The sequence below is a fragment of the Molothrus ater genome, chromosome 1 (genome assembly GCF_012460135.2).
Source record: "Molothrus ater isolate BHLD 08-10-18 breed brown headed cowbird chromosome 1, BPBGC_Mater_1.1, whole genome shotgun sequence".
In the NCBI taxonomy this organism is placed as follows: Eukaryota; Metazoa; Chordata; class Aves; order Passeriformes; family Icteridae; genus Molothrus; species Molothrus ater.
Window position 1 is genome coordinate 71273109 of NC_050478.2, and position 18959 is coordinate 71292067.

An 18959-nucleotide genomic window follows, 5' to 3' on the forward strand; every position below is an offset into this window, starting at 1 on the left:
GCTGGTTCTCCCTGGAGTGGTGGTGGTGCTGGTAGCCCGTGAGCTCAGAGTGCTGAGCATGGCTGGGCAGTGCCATTCTGTGAGTGCTCCTCTCCACAGCCATCCCTCCCCATCCTTCTCCATGCAACCTCACCACTGCTCCCCTCCTCTCTCTGAGGCACCACTGCTGTTGGTGAGGCACAGGAGGTGATGACAATGTTACTTGTGACTTTCAGGCTCTTGGATCTTGGGCTAGAGGTGAATTACTGATATCACTCTGATTGCCAGTGTGAGAAAGGTTGGCAGGAGAAATGGGGAACATGGGCAGCCCTTCTGGCATGGCTCTGCCGGCTCCCTTCCCTGCCACAAGCAGAAACGCATATTTATTCTCAGTATCAAAGGTTACCCCTGGAAAACCATAATGTTGGTATTGAAAATACCATTTATCACCACAAAGCCTGAGATGGCCACTATTACATACTTTGCCTGCCATAAAATGCTGTTCACCTCCATTAATCAAGGTTGATAAGCTAATGATACTGTTGTTGGCTGTTGCTTGTGCTTTGCTCCTTCTCTGTTGCATGATTTGTGTAAAGGCAGCTACATGGCCCAGGAAGCACATGCAAAGGGCAGGTCCATGGAACCCGAAAGTCATGTGCATCCATGACTCAGGGAAATGCCTAAGTCTGGACATGTTTTAGTATGATATGTACCATATCTTTTCTTGTATGTGTGTGTTATTCTTTGAGGCTTTTCCATGAGCTGGACCATTGCACCAGTTTTGGGGCAGCTGATAAACCCTATGGTGTCCATAGGGTCTGGGATTGTGTTTATTCCCAGCATGAAGCAGGGACCAGACAGACAAGGGACTGTGGGGTTGGGAGAGAAGGAGGAAACAATCCTTTACCCCACTAGTAAGTTCACAGCTGTGTGTATGACAAGCTTTTGATCCTTAGTGGTGTCTCCCCTGATTTTCTGATGGATGAGTATCATGAACATTTTTTTCAGTTTTTTTTTACTTTTCCCCAAAAGAACATGTAGAGGACATTCCTTTCTCACTAAACAGGCAGAAGGGACAGTAAGTTCGATCTTCTTTTAGTATAGTCTAGGCTAGATAAACCACTATGTATATTTTCTTGATTGGATTCCCAAGACCCTGAGATTATAATAATAATTATAATAATGATAATAATAATAGTAGTAGTAACAGTAATAATAATAATAATGATAATAATAATAATCTCAGATGTGGTGTATTATAGGATACCATGTCATTCAGTGTCAGACTCATCCAAATGCTGATCAGATGAAACCCCTCCTTGAGATGCAATTTATTAGAAGCATTTCACAATTCAAATGTCAAGCATAGAACAAGCTTTTCCTCTCTCTGTCTCTTGAGCCTTTCACTACAATCAAAATACCCAAGAAGGAGAGGTGGGACCTGGATGTGTGCTGCTGGTGGGTCCCAGCAGAGTGCTCCAGCTGCCTAGGGCAGGGGGATTTTACCCCTCACCCCTGCCTCTGTTTTGGAGACCCAGTGCCAGTGTCTCCAAAACAGAGAGAGGACAGCCTCAAAAGTCAAGCCTCCTCACTCAGCTGATGGAGAGTCTCCCATTTTTGTTTCCCTTGAAGGGATGACCCTAGCCATCACACCTGCCTTTCTGCTCCTCTTTTTATAGGGTGGACTGTTACTTGATGACTACAGCAGCCAGTCCAGATGACCCCAGCCTCACAGGGCTTCTCTGGGGCTTGTTTCTGCACACTGGTGCTGGTTCATCCACAGAGTTTGAGTTGGATGCAGGTGGCTCCCAGTCACCTTTGCCTGCCCCAAAGTGATGCCTCCTGCACTGCAGAACCTGAGGAGATGGCTCTGCCTGCAGATCAACACAAGCCAAAGCCCAGTGGCTTCATAAACAGGAGTACTGAGTCCTTGGCTGCCAATTTAAAAAAGAAGCAGCAACAAAATAAAATAAGCATGAGGCTTCTGTGCCAGCTGAGGCCAGAGAGCTGGTTGGAATAGCTTCCTCAAGAAGCTTCCTCAGTGAGCTCTGCAGAGACAGATCAGTCATGGTGCTTCAAGCCTACAGCCAAGTCTTCCTCTGGGTTTCCCTGGCTCCATCTCAATTCACTTTAATATCAGCTGGGATAAATGAGACGAGGATTTGGTCTTTGCTGTCATTTGCATTTTTTATCTACACAGCATCTTAAGGACACTAAGTAATGAGTTCACACTAAGGCCTGTGAGGGAAGTGAAGGTGTTATCACATTTTTAGGGGAGCCAAAGAGGCTAAAAGAATTGCTCAAGGCCAAAGACTATCAAGGCCTGACTGTGTGTGAGTCTTGGACTTCTAAAGCTTTGTCCCAATGGCAGGGTCTCAGTTCACTGTCATAGCGTTTTTACCCACAAATTCTCCATAAATTAAAGCATCTGGGTTCTTTGCAAATGCAGCCTGATGCTTCCTGTAACACCCTCCCTAACCACAAGCAAGAGCTTGAAACTTGCCCCTGATCAAAGGCTGCATTTTGACAGTTTAGGTGCAATTAAATGTGAGTATCAAGTAGGGTGCCTGCAGTTCATTATTAAATCTATGCTGAAGTGCTGGCAAAAAAACTAGAGCCACAGCACTTCCTTGCAGATCATGTAGTTAGATGTCTAAATGGGTGCACTTGCAGGCAGGAAATTGTGCTTGAGCCATTGGAGGCTTGGGCACAGCCCAGCTGACACCGAATAGAATAGCCAGCCATTCCTACAACAATGTGCTTCATCTCACGAATAGGGAATAGGTCTCTCACCTTGCTGAAAGAGAGCCAGGGGCAAGCATTCAATAAAACATTTCTTTAATCATGGACTAGATATAAAGGAGCAGACAGCTGCTGGCTTTAAAGCAATTTTGAATCAAGACCATTTGCTGTATCCTTGCTATTTACACTCAAAGGCATCTCTTAGAGCAAATATCTGCCTGAGCATGGAAAAGCAAGATCACATTTGCTGTTGAAATCTGTGCTCTGGTGGATTAAAATCATAAATGTTTAATCAACTTAAAAAAAAAAAAATAGAGGAACTTATATTAAGGAAAGTGTTCATTGTGATCCAGACAGAATGACTACCAGAAACCTTAAATGTTTGTTAAGGTAGGGGAGAAAAGCAGTTGTTTTTTGATTCCCTCAGCTCCTGAAAAAAGCACTCTTGGCTTCTGTTCTTCTTTTGTAAGGGACATTCAAACACGTTCAACTACATGAGAGAATTGATGACAACTCTGTGAATCCAGGTCAGCATTTCTGTGGCGTTTACAAGACATGCTTGGACACTGGAGTGACAGGTAAGGTTCCCTCTGAAAGACATAGTTCAGTTGGTTCCTGGTTGTCCTGTCCACTGTTGTTTCTCCTTGTTTCTTATCAGAAGATAATAATTTGTACTATCTCATGAAAGTAATGAAAATGTTTTGTCTTTTGCTGTCATCTCTCTTCCTGCTGAACTGGGGGTGTTACAGCCACTACTGGTGTACTGAGGCCAAAACTCACTAGCAAGCTCAAGTCAGATTTAAGGAAATGAGTCAATGAGCAGAACAGGAAGGAAACACACCAATTTAAACCTAGAAAACCACATAATATGGGGGTTAATACATTTCTTTATAGTGTGAAACTGGGGGTATAAACTTTCAGGCGCAGTGGCTGTGACAGGCAAGTTCCCACTCTGTCTCAAGTCAAAACATTTTCATTACAAAAAGATCAAATTGGCATGAGGCAGTGCTGTCTGTAAATATTGAAACATAAATTGCCTGAATGGGCTTGCTGAAATGCTACCATGAGCAATGTGTTTGTCAACATTACTGCAGGGGAAAGCGAGCCAAATTAATGACAACTGCCAAAAAAGTAGAGCAAAAAAGGTATACTTTCCCTTGTGTGTCAAAAGCTGAATTTATGCCAGGCTCTGTCAGGATGTGAAAGAAAACATGCTCAGAGGCTGAGTCCCACAGCAAGTCTTCATTTCCTGCTGTAAGTATTTTCCTATTTATATTTATATTTGGCCATGTGTAAGGGATGGTGATAAGGATAGATCCATTATTTTGTGGAGCAAGGAGGAAGACAGGACTATTATAAACATCTGTTAATTTGGATTTGGTGCCTTGAGGCCACTTCCTCTTCTCATTGTACCAGAACCAGCCATAGGAGCTGAAGGAAACTTCACTGCACTTCATGTCCCAGTGGTCCTTCCAGGTAGGGTTTGAAGAAAGCTTGGAAGACTATAAACAAGTTTTTGAATGCACCTGAAGGTAGTTTTTATTCTCTCTGGTCTGCATATTGTGAAACTGGAGCATTGAAAAGTTGATTTTCAGAGTTTCCTACTGCTCAGCACCTGCATGGAAGGTCAGCATTTCAGAAGCAGTACGAGTGCTTGGGAGGAACCAAGCTCTTTCTCATAACTTTGAACAACAGCCACCTCTTTGCTAAATTTGCTAGCATGCAAATGCTGGGGAAAGTCAGTACTGATGTTGACTAAAGCAGAGTTTGCAATCTGTTTGCAGCACCCCATAGCACCTCCATTATCACTGTAGTTTTACCCTCCCTAATGACTAATGCACCAGGAGTAAATCAGCAACATGGAAACTGGCACATTTTTCAGCAAGCACAATCACCCAGGAAATTTGTGTAATTTTTCTCCTTCTCCCCATCCTGCCCATCTTTCCTAGGAAACTGTTTCTTAATGGGGAAGATCACTTATGGTGCTGGCACATGACTCAAATAACGTATTATGGACAGAGATGTCTCCAAAGGCCAGCTTCTGGCACCCTCCTGCTTGGGCAATGGGGTGAACATGAATTTGTATTTAAAGGCTTGGTCTGTGAATAAGAGACCCGGTGGCTCACATCAGTGTTTTGTTTCATGACACCTGTGGGCAGGGAAGAAGCAGTGTTTCTGTGACCCATGATCATGCCATAATTATCCCAGGTGTCAATGAAGAGCTGGAGCCACAGTCATTGAAATTGAGTCAGTGACAGTGAATTTCACCTGGTGTTTCTGGTATTATTTTAGAACCAGTGACCCAAATTGTAGCACACAAACTGCAATGTATTTATTGCATAAACATATATAAATTTTGGGCAGCTACAATATGGTGTGTACTCCTGCTGCTGTTTTGACAGTCTTAGCTCAGTGAAACTACTAATTGAACTTTCAGTGCCTAAAATAATACAGCCATATGTGTAACTGCAGTGTGTACCTCATAAACGAGATGGTGCCACCATAAACTGTGAAAATAATGCAGCTGTATAAAATTAGAGTGATGGATGTGCATTGGCCTGCAATTCTACTGTGCAAGCCAAAGCTGGTACCAAGCTCCCTCAAAACCGCGGGCGTTTAAACAAGCTTTATAGGGCAGCAACTGCTTACTTTGCACTTTCATGTGTGGGATACAATGGTGGTATTTTTTTCCCCCTTTCATCCAAATTTTTCTACTTTGGTGACATTTCTGTTATGATGGTCGTCCTCCAATGCAGGTAGGCTTTGCTTCAGTTTTGGAGAAAACCACCCATTCCAGGCTACAACCAGCTGTTGTGGGCTGGGAGCTCCCAGATGGAGGGAAGATGAGAAATGGGACAAAGCAAAGTATGGCAATGGGGTGAACAGGAATTTGGTTTTGCTGCATTTTCCTTCTAAGGACAGAGAAAATCTTCAGTTTAGCGGGTTGTCACCATCACAGGCCCCCCTCCCCCTTCCGCAGCACACAGCTCCTCAAACAAAGGACAAATTAGAACAGGGGACAAACAAAGAGCTAGGCCATCAAGGGCCGAGAGCAGAAAGACGAGGAACATGAATACAGCCAAATGACACCCAAGTAAAGAGACAAAAGACTGGGAGTGATTCCTGATGACTCACTGAGGAGGGAGAGGATGAGGAGGCAAAGACCATGATTACTATCAGCTTCTGGAGGGAACATCCCAGCCACATCCCAGGCTATCACATGGTGCCCAGAGGGAAGAAGCCAGGAGAGACGTTGAGGACAGGTTAGTGAGTGAAACACCTCTTTACAGTCACAGGGAGGCCTGGCCGAGACCGCCGGGACATTATCTGGAGAAAACAGGTATTTTTATCTGGTGATAAACAGGTTAAGAGTTGTTGTGGTGGTTTGTTTGTTTGTTTGGGTTTTTTATTTGTTTGGTTTGTTTTTTGTTTGTTTTGGTTTTTTGTTTTGTTTTTTGGGTTTTTTTTTTTTGTTTTTTTTTGTTTTTTGTTTTTTTTTTTTACTAAGACAATCGGCAGCTGCTACAGTATTGCAACATTAGAAGATGAAGGTTTAGCGCAATTAGATCTCTGGCCAGCGTGAGTACTCTGCTGGGTGTTTCCTGAAAGAGGCACACTCGGGATAAGTGTAGTTCAGCCATCAGCAGATAAACAGAGATTTGACAACTTCCAGACCCAGAGCAATCGCTGCCGGCGAGGGTGCATCACTGACGCTGTTTATCGATCTTGATAAGCATGCAGAATCATCTGTGGACAAGTAGCAGCCACGGCTCTTAAACTGAGACTCTCCCTCTGATACTACTCCACAAAAAACGCCCAAACCCCTACATCCCAGAAGTGATTAGCAGCATGTGAGAGCTCTGTAGGAAACGCCGGTGAGTCCATATGCAGAGCCCCATGCCATAGCACACTTTTCTTGCCTAAGCTTACAGGTGGCAGAATGAAATGAGATGATGCACTACATGTACTCAGAGAAAAAGATCACATCTCACAGACAGTCAGAATAACCTTGCTCTGTAAATATTCACTATTTTAAATTTCATTTTTCATGCTGTGGCAACACCAGTGCACCCCGTCTGCCTTAAAATAGCATTCACAAGAACCAACCCGCTGGTGAGGCTGTGCTGGGTCTTCAGCTGCAGACATGACTACATAGCATCAGCTCCAAAGAGAGGTTTGTCATGCTACCATCAGCACTTTCTGGTTATATGGGATGTCTGGACAGGTAGGACTTTGGCATTAGGCTCTGGCAAGCAGCAACCTGCAACTGCAGCTTTTTCTAGGGCTCAGAAGTAATTCAGTGCGAGGCAAGGATTGGCTGCACTGAGAGAAGCAGGACTAAGGCACCAGAGGTGGGCTCCTCCTCACCTCAGATTTGTAGCTTGGTCCTCCTTGTTCAGTCGAGCACTTCTGCCAAAAGCCATCTGGCAGTCTCCTGGAGCCAGCATTGCACATCAGAGAAGTTTTCCTCATAAATTAAAGGACAGAACCAGCTGGCTGGGGCTGGATCTGGATGGAGCAGGATGCTGTTATTTATAAGACAGGAAGGATGAGGAGGATGGTTAAGGAGTTCATTCATAGCAGCACTTCATAGCAGCAGGGAAGGAATTAATTTGGCATGAGGTGGAAAGAATAAAATAAAATCCTAGCATTGAGAATTATGCTTCCTGATCTAACTTTGATAAAGCCACAATGAACAAGATTGAAACTGTCTGGGCCAGTGAGTGTCCTGTGGAGAGCAGCTCAATTTGCCTAAGCCAGCTATGACGAGTAGGAAAGGAGACATCTCAAGCAAGAAAAGGGCTTGCTAAATTTGGTCTCTCTCATGATTCCATTCAGGCATTGCCTGAAAGATGATGTTCCTGAGTTCAGAGCCTGCAGACCACTTGATTTTTCCACTTCTGATACAGTGCAGTAGATAATCTGTGTTTTCTCATCTGTCACTAGCACAACTGGTGTAGAAACATATCCAGAGAAAGCAAAACACTTCTGACTTTAAAATGGAGTTGAGTTCTGCCACACATAGGCAAATCTTTGTTAAAGTTGGGAAGAGGATGATGAAAGGAAACATTGCAGAGAAAAGAGTAAGATAAAAGAGGCTTGGAGGTCTGCAGAGTATTGTGGAGTTGCATCAGAATGGTTTTAAAAGCAGATTAAAAGAGAGAAATTAGTAGGAAATTAAGAAATGTAGAGGGGAAACTTTCAGGTAAGGAGAAAATCACAGTTTAGGCTTTAAATGAAGAAAGACAGGAAGAGAACAACCAATGATAAAAACTAAAACCAGAAATGGTTGGAAGGGAATTACAGCGTTAGAGGGAGAGCATGAAGAAAGCTGTGTAATATTAGGTCTAGCAAAATGTATTTTATTTATTCATAGTTCTTCTGGATTATTTTTTGCTGGCAGCTGCTGAGGGTCCCATTGCTGCACATTCCCCTCCCTCCATGGAGGGCAGCCAAGCACTTCTCTTTGAGGATGATGAATGTGCAAAACAGTTTTGAGCGCTTCAACTTTAAACAAAGCACTTTCCAAAGCTCCTTTCTGCCTTGGGCAGCCAAACTCGAGTCTCCCTGGTGGACACCTGGCAGCTTCCATGAGCTCCTTTTGCAGGTTGGTTCATTATTAATGCTGAAATATAGATACTGGGATTGAAATAAATGAGAATCAGGCAAACTTTCCTTGCAAAAAAGAGAAATGTATTTTACTTCCTTCTTGCATGTCCTGTGCTCACTCCTTGCAGACAGGTGGGTGGGAACATCAGCTCTCCTAGATTTAGAGCACCTTCTGTATGGGACCCTCCAAATCCTGCTGTAATCAATGGAAACTCCACCACTCACTTTAATGGGACTTGGTGTGGCCCTGCAAGGGTCACAGCCCTGAAAGTCACACCCACCAGCACTCAGTGGCCTCTTCAGAGAATCTGGAAAAATTGGGAAAGTTGTGAAGTTGAAAAACAGCCTAATCTTTTTAATTCTTTTCCTGAGTAAGCCTTTTCCAAACCTAAAAACAGTGTTGAAAAGAAAAGCCTTTCTCACAGGTAATTTTTATTCAGCTCAAAGAGCGATATAGTAAATTTTTCAAAAGCTTTAAGGGTGTAAGTCCCATCTGACTTCAGAAATAAGACTTAGGCAGTTTTTTGCCCTTCAGCCACAACTCTATGGAGGTCTGTACTCCTTTAAGGAAGGTATGAAAATGGGGTTCTGAACACCTCTTTTTAAATCAGAGTTAAATGAAAGAGCTACCATGTTAGAGGACTGACATTAGACATGGATTTAAGGAAGTCCTTGCAGCTTACAGGTCTGAACTGGGAACTCTGCACTTATTTTCTGGCAGCAATCTTATATGAGATACAAGCAGTGCTGTTCTAGAAAACACGAACATGCTTAACTGGAGCTCTGGAAGAATGAGTACTAATGAGACTGATCTATGAACTTAATAAGAAGCTTATTCTCTCAGACCATAAGCAGGTTGTTTGAAAAAGCACCTACTAACTGAGTGAGGCTGGGATTAGACTGTTTTGAAGCTCTGTGACTGCAGAAATTCCCTCAGAATCATCTTGAATTCATCAGGGCAGGAGACAGGAGCCCATTAGGGCATTAAACAGCAATGTAGTCCCCCAGACTTTGGACAGGCTGACATAGGTTTGAATGTGTCTGCCTTGGCTGGTGTGTCCTGAAGACATTTACTAGCAGAAATAAATTTCAAATTAGATGGCACTGAAATTCCTCAAGCTTCTTCCAGGGGTGTAAGGACTGCAGGATGAAGCCCTGAATGAAAGACTGCTGTGCAAGGTTATCATCAACCAGTGTAGTTTGACCAGGCATGTCTGGCGGGGACAGCATTGGTTTTGATTTGTTTAATGGCTACCAGCAATGCCCTCCCCTCTGCAAGGCACAGACGGGATCCTTTCATTTTCAGAAACCCCAATAAAACAAAAAAATATTTACATCATATATTCATGTACTTAACCAGCCATACTGTCTATCCCAGGAAATCCATGGGGTTTCCTGAAGAGCTCTGCTACTTAATTCATTGTAAATGGTGGGGAATCTGCAGCTGTAGCGTTAAATGATAAATGATGTAATTTTCAGGAAATGTGAGGATGAAGTGCAGTCACTGCCATGCCAGCACCCAGCACATAAATATCTCAGTGTGCTTGTTTTTCTGTGTGCGCTTCACATTTGACTCTGAAATTCTAGGCCTTGGTTCTCATTCTGTTAACACTGAGTGAGTAAAGTTACTCAGTTGAGGATGCTTCAGAGCAGCTTGTCCTGCAGGTAAGAGCTGGAAAGATCAGCCAGTGGCTTGGAAATGTGTAGTGTAAAAAGTCAAGAAAACAAGTCTGCATAAACACAGAGACTTGCATACCTCACTTTATTTTCTCTGCTAAAGTACACCATGACAGACACGATGTCTGGATGATTGCTGGACTTTGTTGGACACGGGCTGGGTGTTCTGCCTGGGGTAACCATAGGGTTTATAACACCAGTCACAGGGTGTAAAGCACCCTGAACCTGGTGACTGGTCCTAATGAACTATATCTAAAGTGTTTACACAGTGCAATTTAATTTTCTCAAGGCCTGTAGTGTGAACTGTGGACTCTTACTATCCTAAGGATAATATATCTGGTACTTCTGCTAAGCTAGAGAAAATAACCTTTCTTCTACTCAGCTTGCTTTAATTAATGCCAGAGTTTAGTTGCACCACTTTTTTTTTTTTTTCCTTTTCATCTTCTGTAACTTTGAAACCTTAATCTTTTGGGTTAACATTTTCTGTGCCAGGTGAATACCTCAGTCTGATTCTGGAGGGATGTTTCTGGCTGTTTAGCTCTTTCGATGACATTTTTTCCTGTGAAAGACTGAATACTTGAAACTAGATTTTCTACATAACATTCATCACTGCCTGGTTGTGAAAAATACCCAGATTCAGCTAAATTATAAATTCTTGGAAAACTGCAGTTTGCACACTCCTGGCAGAGGCTTCTAAGTGTGGCTGCTGCTCTCTTTGATGTTTCAGTTTGTGGAGACTTGTGCTCTGGTCTGTCTGTGGCTGCAGGGACTGAGTAGGAGGTTTCTGGCAATGCTCTTCTTGGTGCCTCCTGGTACAGCCATGGAGACTTGTGCTCTGTGTCAGTGACCTCCTGGATCCTGAGCAGTAAGGAAGGGACCTGGCCTTTATTTGTAGAGTTAGCATTAACAGGTGGACTAAAGCAGCCTACAGTGAAAGACTGGAACTGGAGACTTGGAGTGGAGAAAGTACTTGGGCCTCACTGTAAGAAACCTGGTCTGTCAGGGCTGGGAACCAGGAATGAGGGAACAGGGAGCCTGGGACATGGAAGCTGGGTGGTGGCACAGGAGAAGATGACAGAGGAGGTTGGCTCTGGGGAGCAGGAAGCTGGGGTTGTGCTTCTGAGATCCCATGCAACTGAAGGGAAGCCAAGGATGCTGTGAAAAGCAGCATGCACTCGTGTAAAGGAAGCATGTGGTTATGTCAGGAAGGACTTGCACAGTCAGCCTTAATTTGGGTGTTTTCTAATTTTAAATGCTTATGTTTGAAACCTCAATTTTCTTTTTAATTGAGCTTTTTGTCAGTGATAGGACTACCTGTATTTATTATGTAGAGCTGGTGCCAAAGGGCTATCCTGATGCTTTAGTATGCAAGTCCTGAACAGTGAAGTAGTTGTTGCGCTTAGTAAATTATGATGAAATATCTTCATGCCATTTATTTGTGGTGCTGTTTGTATATGAGGACTGTAATTCTCTTAAAACTCATCTACTTCAGAGGAGAATGAATTAACGTGGATGATTGAGGGGCTGTCTAACTAATGGACTTCCAATATAGTTAGTGCCCAGCAACGAATTCAATGTTGCTTTGGATAAAGGAAGAGTTAGGGTTTTTAAAATAATCAGGCTTTGGTAATTGAAATTCACTGATGTGAAAATATTTTTCACATATGTTTTCTCTTTTGTTAAATATACAGTGAACTATTAATTATTAAGAAGATACAGGCATGACTCAGTACAGTGAAAAACAAAGATTAGATTAGTATTAGTGTATTTTTCTAAATATCACCTGGTGATGGGATAAGGGGAGAGAAAAGTGCAGCTCTGGAGATAATTGCCAGAGCTTATAAACAACCCCTCCCTTTCATTTTGTGACAGCTGCAGCAGCAGAGACAATATCCAGGACTGTACAGAGAGCAACTGCTGCGGTAGCACCCTGGTGTGTTTATCCAGCTCTCTGTACTGGCAGTAAATGTTCCAAACACAGCAGGAGACAGCCCTGAGTGCCCAGCTGATGCTGCCCCTGCTTTGAGCAGAGGGATGGACAGGAGGATCTGCAGAGGTCCCCTTCCTCCTCGGTTATGCTGTGCTGACAACATGGGTAGCACATCTCAGGCATATCCACACATGCTGCCCAGAGGCAGGAGGTGACACTGTGCCAGGAGTGGGACCGTGGTTGGTGGGATAAAGGGTTTGTGGCTCCTCCAAGGTGATTCACAGAGAGGAGTACGGGCCACCGCTTTGAAGGAAGCAAAGGGATGTGTCAGCAGACCCAGGTGCTTCCCAAGATTGGGAGCCTAAGATGGCTCTTTGCACTACCTATCTCTGGACACTAAACTTCAGTGCAGGAAGCTTTTCCCCCTATCTTATCTGTGGAGGAAGATTAGCCCAGGCAGCAAGAAGGTGACTCAGAGTATGGATTTCTGCTGTGAATTACCTCCAGGGACATCTCCCCTTTGAGTGTAAAGGCTCAAAGCTGGTACTGAAGGAGCAACTTCCCTACATTTTGTACTTACATATGTTAAATCACCTGATATGTCAATGCAGGCTGAGAGAGTTGGAATAGTTCACCTTGGAAAAGAGAAAGCTTCAGGATGACCTAGCTTTCCAGTACCTGAAGAGAACCTACATGAAAGATGGAGAAGGATTTTTACAAGAGCATGTAGTTACAGGACAAAGGGGAATTGATTCAAAGTAAAAAATAGTAGGTTTAGATTGGAAATTCAGTGGAAGTTCTTTGCTGTGAGGATGTTGAGGCACTGTAAACAGGTTTCCCAGAGATGCTGTGGAAACCCTGGAAGTGTTCAAGGCCAGGCTGGATGGGGGTCTGAGAACGTGGTCTAGTGAAAGGTGTCCCAGCCATGGAAGGTGAGTTTTGACAAGATGATCTTTAAAGCCCCTTCCAACCCAAACCATTCTATTCTATGGTTATATGATTCTATGATTCCTTATTAAAGTTATAATTAATAGATAAGCATTTACAAACTATTGCTATCGGGAGAAAATTATTGATCAAATTTCTGTATCCAACCCAAGGACAAAAAGTGGGCTGAATGGCACACTGGTGAATAGAGAATTTGTTGCTCTCTTAAGGTAGGCACATTGACCATCTTCCCCTGCTTGAAGCCTTTAATCTTAATGAAGGGGTGAAGGCTCTCCTGTTAAGTTTAGGGTGGAATTTTTTTCTTTTTCAAAGGAGACTGGGGTTTCACAGCAATTTATTAAATGGAATTACCACAAATATGCATCCTTTCTACGTGCCTGTTTTCAGGTTAGCGACCTGTAAAAATACTCACTCTGCTGAATCTTTTAAAGCATACAATAAAGCAGAGTTTTATGGAAGAGAACAAGGGAATGTGTATGAGCCTGTCAGATTTCAATGAGCCAAAATGTTCATTGTAATTTTATCACAGGGTATCAATATAAGAAGTGACAATTACCTGTGATCAGCAGGCCTTGAAGCTGTTTCCATCTATAGATGCTTTTTTTAATCATTTAATCGCTATGGGCTGTACTTTTGTCTCACAGGTTTAGGCAACATCTTTCTGTGAAGCTTTTGTGCAAGGTGTGGGGTTTGACAGGCCTTGATTCAGTAGCAATTTTAATGGTCAATGTAATTTTCCCCCCTTAGTCCCAGAGCTCTGAGATCCTAGAAGTCTTCATTTTTTCCCACTAAAAGATGTTACCTGAGCAGGGGATATTATGAAGTTTGGCGAGGTACTGCTGTCTCATGCATTTATGCTGACTGCCACACTGAAGGGAAAAGAGCTAAACTCTCTCTGCCTCTTGCTTGGGGAGGGTTCAAAGAATCTTCCTTACCCCATTCCCTCAAAGAAGATTTCTTTGCCCCATTAATGATTTAATACACAACAACAAAAATTAGGGGCGTTACTGTCTGATTTCTTCTCCTCTGCCAACAGTTTCAAAAGCAGCTGAAAGAATACAGGAAGATAGAAGGATACACAGTGAGGTAATATAAACTTTGTTTCTCTAGGAAACTGTGCTAAAAAGAGTTCTTAGGCTTTTTAATAACAGAATAAACATTGGAAATATGATTTAAACCTCCAGTGTTGACTCAGAAATGAAAAGGAATGGATCCCCTATGTGCTGATTATTTTTAAAATGCTCACAAGCTCCCATAAAACTGTTCGGTTTTATGATTATTTGGTGACTTGTTTCTGGAACTGCAAGTTTGACACTGAGGTCTTACATACATATTGTGTATTAGAGGTCTCTTAGGTGATCATAATGGAGAAACCATGAGTTAGCTACCTTTGTTATGATATCCCAGTGCTATCCCAGCACTTGCAGGGATTGCTCCTGTTATTTCTGTGAATGATAGGTGTTCCCACCTCCCCAGTACTGGGTATGTTTGAGTGAATGCATCTGATAGCAGTTCTTTGCTCTCATTGACTGTTAGATATGATGTAAAAATTAAAATTATAAAAATTGTTAGAAGAATCCAGATGGGGGAAAAGAAATGTCCCCATATCCAACTAGACTGGTGAGAGAATAGCAAAGGGCAGAAGAGCACAGCTGCCTTTGCATGCCTTTCCTCTGTCTTTTGATGCCTCTGGCACTGGATGAACCCTTTTCATCCTTTTTATTCAGGTAGGAACTGAAAAGGGCAGTACCAAAGAACTTGCTGCCTTTTACAAAACCGTCTCCTAGTGAAAAGTTTTATCGAAATAAACCATGTGAAGCAATCTGAAGATGAAATCTATTTATCTTTCTTTTTTCCTTCCCAAGCCTATTGCTGTGAACTTTTCAAGATTTCCTCCCCAGAGACTTATACAGACTCTACTCATAACAGATGCAGCCTTGGGGACCATGGCGGCAATCCAGGGATCCTCCTGGGAGTAATTACCTTTTCCAGTTCCCCTCATCTGCTGCATCTCTCTGGTAGCACTTCTGCCAGGAGCTGTGCATGGAATCCATTCAGCAGAGGGAGTCAGATGCTAAAATCTACAGTAGCCCCTCCAGACCAGGACCTTGTATTTGCATGTGGGATCTGAAGGACTTGATTGTTTGCTGTCTGCTTAACCTGGATGGGGGTGTATGGGGTGAACTGGTCTCAACTGAGCTGGCTAAACTCTGCTGTAATGATACAATCACAGCAGCAACAACAGAAATACCATTGAGTCATTGTGTAAATGCTCTTCAACACTGCACTGCGAGATCCATCTTGGCAAGCGTGTGATCTTTTTCTACATTTGTGTAGCCCCCCTGCCTTACTGGTGGACATCATTTGCAGAAGGGCTGACCAGTGCAGAGTTGGAGTGACATTTGGTTCCGTTTTGTAATGCATTTTCCTCCCTTGAGTCCAAGGATATCTGGTACCATAGCACTGCCTGTAGTGCAGATGCCACTTGTTCTCAGAAGAAGAAGGGAAAATGACCCCTGGAAGGGTAGGGACATGGAGCACAGAGGCATGTAAGGAATCATGCCTTCCAAACCTGGTGTGTCTCTTCAAAGACAGGATGTTCTACAAATACCTGATGTGAGTTTGGCATAAGCACCTTCTTAAATTGTAAAAAAAAAACTGCACAGACCCCCTCTCCAGCATCTCAAAGGCTTTTTCTGAACAAAATTTGTAGAACATTGAGTGGCTGTGGTGGGAAGGTGTGGGTCACATCAGGGGCCATGGGACACGGCCCATCCCCAAGAGCAGAGGGAAGGATGGCAGGAGGCCCCTGTTCCTTTAAGGGACACCTCAGAAGAAGCAATTTGGATGTTTGCTCTTCAGATTACTCAGCTGGGCAATGGGAGGGGGGAAGGGGAGGTCGGCAAAATATTTCACACAGTCCTTCCAGCTGATCAACAGAGAAGCGAAAGTCAGCTGCATGTGCTAAAATGATGCCTGTGGTGTAAAATACATCGTGAGAGGTCAGAGATGGTAGTGACTAATACTTCAGAGACAGACATGAAGGGGGAACCAGACTCAAACTGATGGCTGAAATTTGACCTATTTGACTTCTCCTGTGTTATCTCAATTATTTCATTAGGAAGTTTTGAATCAAGAAGCACTGTGGGATGCAAAAATCTGCTTCAAACGTTCATTGTGAGAATGGTAATTGAGTTTTAAATATTTATGGCAGAACCTGGAGTTGTACTAGTGAATGCATTATAGACTCTCCCTAGTGGTAAGCCTGGCTTGCTGGAGACCTTGCGCTGCAAACAGCCCCAGTACAGTGAAGAAGGGGGAAAGGAATTTTATTTTCTGAAAATGATTTATTTAACTGATTATAGAGGGCTTACTCCTTCCTAGGCAACAGTTTCAGCGTGGAGCTACAGGATATGGGGAGGAGAAGGGTGTTCTACACAAACCTGACACCTGGATAACCTACAGGTCTGTGTTCACACCTCTTGCAACTGTTTGCCCCCAAAAAACACAAGATATTAAAAAAAATGAGGCAATGAGGAGTGAAAGACTCCTGCCTACTATTGCCATTTGTAGCTCTTGCCGCTTGGCATTACTGATCCCAGGCGACACGCTAGGAGGTACATATGCTTTTTTTCTTTTACTGCTGATGGAAATAGGATTGTTTTCTCTGCAGGGAGAGAAGAAACGAATCTGTGGTCTTGTGCTCTATTGCCGGCATAGGCCTTGGTGCAGTGGATAAAAACGAGGCCTTATTCCCTCGCCTGGCCCTGGGTCTGCTGTGGTAAGACAACACACCACATGTACATACCACTTTAATGCGCGCTACTAATACAGCTCTAAGCCTCCAGCTGAGATTAATGGTCCTCAAGTCACTTGAGCCGGAGAGCCTGCCTTGCGCGGGGTGTCCGACAGCCCCGCGTTCCCCGCGGGGGCAGCTCCGCAGGGTGCGCGGGGCAGGCGCCGCTCCGTCCCGCCGGGAATGCGCTCAGGTGCAGCTGTCCCTCACCTTGGGCCAGGTGGCACAACACGCTACAGCTTAAAGCCGCAGAGCCCTTTCTCAGCCCTGAGGAGCCCTCCGGCCGCTGCATCGTCCCTCTCGCCAGTGGCAGGGCCGGGTGGCACCCTGCGGGGCACGGGCTGTCCGCGGCGGCCGCTGCTGGCCAGGCTGCCCGGGGGGGCCGGAGCGGGGCGGCCTCGCAGCGGCGGCCGCCGCGGAGCAGCGGCCAGCCCCGGGCGGGGTGGGGCGCACCGGGGTCCGGGGCGGCTCCGGCGCTCCCCGGCGCCTCGGCCACGCCTCGATCGGCCCCGCACCCCGGCGGGGCGGGGGGGACGGGGGGCGGCGCCGGCTGCCGGGGCGAAGGCGCCGGCTGCGGCGGCGGGCGCGGGGCTGCCATCCCGCGGGCAGGCACGGCGGCGGCGGCGGATGGCGGCAAGGTCAGTGGGCGCCCGCTGCCCGCCGGCGGGGCTCCCCTTCCGGCCTCCCCCCGGGGCGGCCGGCGATGCTCGCGCGCGGTGGATCCAGTGGCGGGGGTGCCTCTCCCTCCTCCTCTTCCCGGCGGGGAGCGGGGCCCCCGCGGGCGCGGATGCCCCCCGCCACGCCTCCCTCCTTCCCTCCCGCCCGGGCGAGGGGCAGACGCGGGTTTCGTAAGCGCCTGCCCCGGCCGGCCCCGCCGCGCTCGGGTGGCCGCGGTAGAGAGAGGTCCCCCCGGGCGGTGCCGCGGCGCGATGCGCGGTGCAGGTGAGCGGCCAAGCAGCGCCCGTCGCCGCCGCGTCCCGGGAGGGCGGCGGGAGCCGAGGTTACTTCGAAACCCGGCGGGGTCGCGCCTGCATCGCACCAGCGCTGTTGCGAGCGGAGGAGGGTTATCCGTGTGCTCTGCGAGCAAGTAAATCCAGATAACTTAGAGACGGGGTTTGCTGGGGTCCTTTGTTCCAGCGGGAGGTTCGGTGGTGCTTTTGCGCTGGTTTGGGTTCGTTTTGGTCTTTTTTTGGGTTTTTTTTTGGGTTGATTTCCCTTCCTTATGCCGGCAGTTAGCGGAGAAGATACGCGGTAACTCGGGTGCTGTCATTAAGTGACATCTCGCCGGGCTTTTAGAAAAAGGCTTTAATTATTTTTTTATCTAGCCTGGAGGAGAGGCGTGAAGCCCTCTGCCCAGGTAGGGTCCCCGCTGTACGGAGCGGCAGCGCTCAGAGTTCCTTACGGCGTTAGATGCCGACCCAGCTTAGGTCGAGCTGCCAAAAATGTGATTTACGGACCCTGCCGACATCCGTCACCCAAGCGCTTTGTTCCGATACGCCGTCCGGTGGAGGGACTTCTCCGGGAGCAGCTCTGCCTCTCCTGAAATGTGGATACACAGGATACCTGCACCAGGGTGCCAGCCGGCGAGGCATTAAGAGTGTGTATTTGTGTAATAGGTGGCTCAAAAAAAAAAAAAAAAAAAGGCGCAAACGGGATTTTTATGAGGTCCCATTAATTGAACTGTAAACATAGTAATTCCTCTGCACTTGTTTGCTCACTGAAACTCTTCCTCTTCCTCATCGATATGGCCCATAGTTGTTGTTTTTTTTTTTTTTGGTGCTTTTTATTTTTGTTTTCAACTAGTATGTTTTAGAGAGTTTTTGATGCAGATTTACTTGGATTTTTTTGTCTGATTTAGGCTGTTGGAAATTCCTTGTAGCCTTTCAACTTAGGATGAGTATGAAGGTCCTGTTCTCAGCCTTTTTGTACCACAGGCCTTTTTGAAATGCCCAGTGAGTCTGCGCTAATGTAGAGCCTATGGGATGACAACAATAGCAATCTGGGAAAAAAACCCTTCTGCTGAAAACTCTGTTCTTGGCTATGTAACAGTGTGCAGCTGGATTTCACCTTCTTACTAGTTGCATGGAAGGTGGAATGTAAAAGTAGTCTTGGCTGAGGAGTGCAAAGCTGGGAAAGCCTTGTCCTGTTGCTGGCTGTGGCACTGGTGGCACTGGTGTGCCCATGGCTGTCGGGACAGGGCTCTGTGGAAAATTCCTGCTATGCACAAGCTGGCAGTACAGTTGAACAGCCCAAGCCTCTGGCTCAAAGCTGTGAGGT

At 45.5% G+C, this 18959-nt stretch overlaps 1 protein-coding gene across 2 annotated transcripts in view; it reads left to right on the plus strand.

Annotated features, from left to right (window-relative positions):
* RNF152 (ring finger protein 152) overlaps nucleotides 1-18959 on the plus strand; it is an 80362-nt gene that overhangs the window by 19315 nt on the left and 42088 nt on the right. Inside the window, exon 2 of one of the 2 annotated variants that reach the window (XM_036378670.2) lies at nucleotides 3192-3299. The gene's annotated coding sequence lies outside the window, so the exon portion shown is untranslated. Of the gene's footprint in view, nucleotides 1-3191; nucleotides 3300-17236; nucleotides 17321-18959 lie in introns of those variants that run through there. The other variant, XM_054516684.1, reaches the window with a different exon arrangement.